The following is a 5,387-nucleotide window of genomic DNA, read 5'->3' on the forward strand; positions in this document are numbered from 1 at the left end:
AAAGAAAGAGAGACAGACAGAAAGAAAGAAAGAGAGAGACAGGAAGAGAGCGAGAGAAAGAAATAGAGAAAGACAGACAGAAAGAAAGAAAGAGAGAGACAGGAAGAGAGCGAGAGAAAGAAAGAAATAGAGAAAGACAGATAGAAAGAAAGAAAGAGAGAAAGAAAGAAAAGGAAAAAGGAAAGGAAGAAAAAAAAAAAGGAGGAAGAGAAAGGAAGAAAAAAAATGAAAAAGGAAAAGGGTGAGAGTGAAAAAGAGAGAGCGAAAGTGGAAAAGGGGGTGAAAAACAGAGTGAAAAAAAGAAAAAAGAGTTGGAGTGGAAAAGAAAGGACATTCGGGAGGGGCGGTGCTGCTCCGCGCCCAGGAGCGAAGGAGCCGTTTGACCTCCTGGCGGGAGCGCAGCTCCCGGTGGCGGAGAACGGAGCGGTGGCTGTCAGTCCGAGACTCCAACTCCCGGCAGGCCCTGCGGCCGTAAAGCGCGGCGTCTGACGCAACGGCCGACGCGCCATATGAATGGCTGGCGGGCCGAGGCGGCCGCGCGCCGGGGGAGCGGGCAGCTCCCGGCGCCTGTGCCACGCGGGGCGGAGCCGCGGCAGCGACGCTGGAGGGGCGAAGCCTCCGTCCGGCCGCCCGCACGGAGCCGAGCGGCGCGGAAGGGGCGTCCGCCCGGTGCCTCGGCCTCGCTCAGCGGTCCCGGTGGCGGGGGCTGAGCTCGGGCGGGGCGCGCTGCCGCCCGCCGATGGCGGAGCGCCAGGCGGTGCTTTGCTGCCGCGGGCCGGGAGCTGCAGGAGCCGCCCCGGGCGAGCGGCGCCGGGCGCTGCCGCGGTCACTGTGCGGCGGCTGCCCTCGGGCTGGCGGAGGCGCGGGAGCCGCCGAGCTGCAGCCGTCTCCCTCGGGCCGCTGCCGCTGCTGCGGGCGGGGGCGGACGAGCGGCTGCGGAGGCGGCTCCGCGGCGGGCTCAGCCTTGCGAGCAGAGAGCGCTCGACATCGCTGGCATGACACGGCTGCTGAGTGCCTCAGTGCTCGTGGCTCTTTCTTCCACGCAAACAGATGGAGCGGCATCGCTGAGCAGTAAAACACAGCGATGGCCCGGAGAATGGCGAGCGCAAGGAGCGCCGGGCAGGATCCTTCTGATGGCACAGGTGCGATCGGCAAACTCAGCCCCTTGTGCCCCTACCCTCCCGACCCCCAGGGGAAATGCTCTCCAGCCTCGAGCTGCTGAGAGACAAAACGTGTGATTTGACACTAGGGTCCGGAAAAGGTTTCCGTTTAGATTAGCAAATGCCTCCATTGTTCTCGGTTACATCCTAGGATCGGTTTTAGGCAGTGACTTTCTACCGCTTGTCGGATTTTCTTGTGCAATGGTAAGAAAATAGGCAGGTCTGATACTGGTTTCGCTTTTTTTCTACTTCATGTTCCATGAGCTGCTTTTATCCAAGCAATTGGTTTAAAGTTCTACTGTAGGCGTTTCTGGTTCACTTTTTTTTTTTTTTTTCCCTCTAAATCGGCAGTAAATATAGCTGAGTAAAATTACCTTGGTTTTCTTCCTTCTTAAATGTTTTTATTGATAATCCTATTTGAATATGCAGAACACGTGGGTATGTCCTGTAATATATCCTAGCTTTTCTTGTTTACAGGGTACTCAGAAAATATTTTTCCCTTAGAGTCCCACTGAAACATTCTCCGTGCAATCTCCGTTAAGGTCTGTGTTTGCAAATAAGCCACCATCAGCTGAGATATTTGCCTGTGTACCTTTTCCTGTCATTCAGAGCTTGCGTTCTGTGGTTTTTATGATAAACCTATCAAACTTGCAAAACTGTTTTGCAAGTCTTAACCGTTGAAGGCAGCAAGAAGTGGTTTTAAAGGCTGTTCTTGAGCAGACAAAGGGGAAAAGTGTGAATTTGATGCTGAACTTGTCCTTTTTCATTTGGCTTGCCTTGAATTATTTAGGAAGAGAGAGCACTAGAAAAAAGAGAGAAATAGAATTGGTTCTTGAGCCCTCCTAAAATGCTCCCCGTGATTCCGTGTGGAGCCAAAGTGAAGGGTGATGGAACAGAGCCCCTGTGCTTTAGAAGGAAATCAATTTCAACCTGATCTCCACCCTGAGTCTCCCTAATTTCTGTTTTTAAAATGCAAACTCAGTTTAGGAAGTGTTGGGAGTTAGTATTTTGGGGAAGAAATGGCAGTTGCACAAACCGTTCCATTTCCCAGAGGCTCTGGGAAGGATTCATTTTGTAAGCGCTGTAACTGCCATCGGTTGGGGGTTCGGGGTTGGAATGTGCACTTGCCCTCCTATAAAGCACTCGTTCATTTGCATTTCAGTGCCAGGAGTCTGGAGAAACTGGAGAAGAGCCCAAGAGACATTTTTCATCCTGAGATACAAAAGGCAGGAAGTGACTTTTTTTGGTTTGGTTCTTTTTCTTTATGATTTCCTGGAAATAGAAGTAATTAAGTATAGATCCTACTGGTTTGTTTCTTCCAGTAGCTAATAAGAATAATAATAATAATCTAATACTACTTAAACTGTCTCTTTATCCATTGAGCTTGCCATTTCAAATCCAAACTTCTAAACACAAATAAAACCATCATCCTTGTAGAATCTTTAATAGGAGGGGGCTAAAGATGCTGTTTCTGTTGACAGGATTTATTGGTTCTTGAAGGGCAAGAGGTGAGTACAAGCCTAACTACTTCTTGCTCACAGACCCGTCCGGTGAATACGGCTTTGTATTTGGATGGGCTTTTGATGAGTTCTAAATCAATTGCTCGTTACAGTAAAAAGAAGTCATGTTTTTTTGAACCTGACATCAAAAATAACTTGAAGCACCAACTTAATCATAATTGATCACCCGTCTAAGTTAATGATTTTATGCTATACTATCAAAGTTTAAAGGTAAATTATTGTGTAGTAGGAGATGGTATAAAATGTATGTTCTAACGTGTAGGATGTATGCAAAGATTAGAGGAAACAAATTTTTATGTCTTCTGTTTGACTGTTCACCAAATAATATTTGGTTTTATTTTCCAGGGATCGGTGAATTTTAAATTTGGAGTCCTCTATGCTAAGGATGGTCAGCTTACAGGTGATGAAATGTTCAGTCATGGTGAGGTTTTCACCTTCTCCTTAATTGTTTTGCTCATCTGAAAAAAAAAAAAAAAAAAAAAAAAAAGGTATGTTTATTATTTGTTACCCCGTTCTGTCCGTTTCCTCGGTATTTGCTGGAGCTCTGCTTACCCAAGCTTTGGGTAAAACAAGCTTTGGGTTCCTTCTGTCCCACTGGGTGTTGCCCAGTTTGGTTGCATCTGGTGAAATTCACCCTGAGCCCTTACAGAACCAGCTCAAACCACGTGAGAGCCATTCGCAGCTCTCTCAGGACACCCGGAGGAGGATGGGTGACGTTTCTGAGCATCTGGCAAGTGCACTTCTATCAAAACTCGGCCTGTGCAATTTCTGGGGAAAACCCTTCTGTATCCTGAAGGGTTCCTCAAAGTCTGTTGAGGATCCAGTTAGCAGTTGCTCACCTGGATGGTTCCAGCTCCTCAAGCTAACACTGGTACTCTTGCCCTGTAGTTTAGATCTATTGTAGTTTTGTTATTTTGCAAGATTTTACGTCTTTGGACAATAACGTGCATTTCACTCTTTGGAACCTCTCGGATCGTGCTTTGGTGCAGCACCACCTAATGGGACACTTGGCTGCTGTGCTGAAGGGCTTGGTTACTGGAATTGTAAATCCCGGAGAGTTTGTAAGTCTTCTGTCCCCAGGGAGGTGTCACGCTTTGTTCACCGTTGCTCTGTTTGTCGGGTGCTGCTTCTCGTCGGAGGTATTAACTTCAAACTGCCCTGTTCTTTTTTTAACTTTTTTTCCTGGTTCTCTCCGTAGGGCAGGGAAGGACTCAGACTCAGCGCTGCCCGAGAAGATACAGAGACTGTAAAAATCATAAGAAGCAGCTAGGACTGCAGAGGAAACAAACTGGAGAGAACAAAAGGTGATATTGTTCTCCTTAGCCTGGATTAGAAACATCGACTGCGCTTTGATGCCGGTGGCTGCCAGGGGCTCGTTAGGTCTCTTTAGGCAGGTGTAGGTGTTCACTTGTAGGTTCTATTTTTTGGCAAAGGGCCACGAGAGAAGTTTATTTATAGATCCAAATAAACATTCATCTTATCTGAACATAACCTGTCATCCCCTTTCTGACATTAAGGACTCCTGTATAAATACTTGGGGGGGGTTTTCTTTGTCATTTCTGAATGGTTCCATTTTGCCGGATACTTGAACGAGTCTGAGGTGGTTTAAGTGCATACTGCTTCCTTGAAATTCTGTTGGTCTCTGCTTGGAACCCTTCTTGTACTGCTTAATGAAAGACTTCTGATGGTGTTTTCTTGCCTGTTTGTGGTTAAGGTCATGCTCTGATGCATTTACAGAAGCCATGGCAGGAGAGAGTCAGCTGCTGGAGAAGAGGAGACAGTACTATCCCTGTGCAGCACGGAACTGTGCCACTGCTGTGTCATCAGCTGTGTCTGCACTGAAAGTAGCCACCTTCACTTGTAGGTAGCTCCTTGGTGCTTTAGGACACGCTGAGGGATTTATTCCTTTTGGGATCCACGATGAGAATTCCCAAGAGAGGTAGTAGTAATAAGGTCTGAGATTGGAAAAAAGCCTGTGTCCTTGGAATGTTGTTGTTGTCGTCAAAAGTTAATTTTTCCTTCTTTCTTAGCCGGTAGTCAGCTTTTTGCTTTATTTTTTGTGGTATCAGTATTTGATTGTTTAAAAAGTTGCTTCAAAAGAACTGCAGTGGCTGGCCACCAGGACCTTGTTCCGATTTGCCTATTTGCTTGTAGCTAAAACGTTTCCATATTGTTTATCATTCTATTGAAGAAACTGCTGCCCAGGCAACTAAGAACTGAACATCTATCTGTCTAGGACATGGGGAGAGGATTTAGGTCATGTCTTTGTTTCCAGAAAAAAGTTCCAGTGTAGTTTCTAACTAGAGGAAAAGGGGGGGGGGGGGGTAAAGACTCGGGGCTCTGATGCCACTGGGGGCACCCCGAGGTGCCCAGGAGAGGGAGCCCCACTGCGGTGCAGGAGCAGGTATGTTATCACGTACTAGAGAGCAAATTATAAATAGAAATAGGAAAATTATAAATATAAAAATATTTTTTAGATCGTTAAAGAAAGCGGTTTTTTTTACTTGTCAATAGGCAGGGTTTTGATGATAAAAATGATAAATACAAAGAATATGAAGGTAGAAATCTAAGTCTAGAAAGATATCATAAATACATACAGATAAAGTTTAAAGCTAGAAGAAAAAATCAGTTGCAGCAGTAGATACGATACATAATATAGATAATACTTTAAATACATGTCTAGAATTTTATAGATATTATAGATAAT

General features: G+C 46.1%; 1 long non-coding RNA gene across 1 annotated transcript; it reads left to right on the forward strand.

Moving 5' to 3' along the window:
- The first annotated feature begins 702 nt into the window (after nucleotides 1-702).
- On the forward strand, nucleotides 703-3,171 carry LOC143693814 (uncharacterized). Its single transcript, XR_013181791.1, has 4 exons — nucleotides 703-1,142; nucleotides 1,638-1,702; nucleotides 2,323-2,668; nucleotides 3,026-3,171. It is a non-coding gene; the product is annotated as an uncharacterized LOC143693814 (long non-coding RNA).
- The last annotated feature ends 2,216 nt before the right edge of the window (nucleotides 3,172-5,387 follow it).

Source organism: Agelaius phoeniceus, chromosome 4 (genome assembly GCF_051311805.1).
Source record: "Agelaius phoeniceus isolate bAgePho1 chromosome 4, bAgePho1.hap1, whole genome shotgun sequence".
In the NCBI taxonomy this organism is placed as follows: domain Eukaryota; kingdom Metazoa; phylum Chordata; class Aves; order Passeriformes; family Icteridae; genus Agelaius; species Agelaius phoeniceus.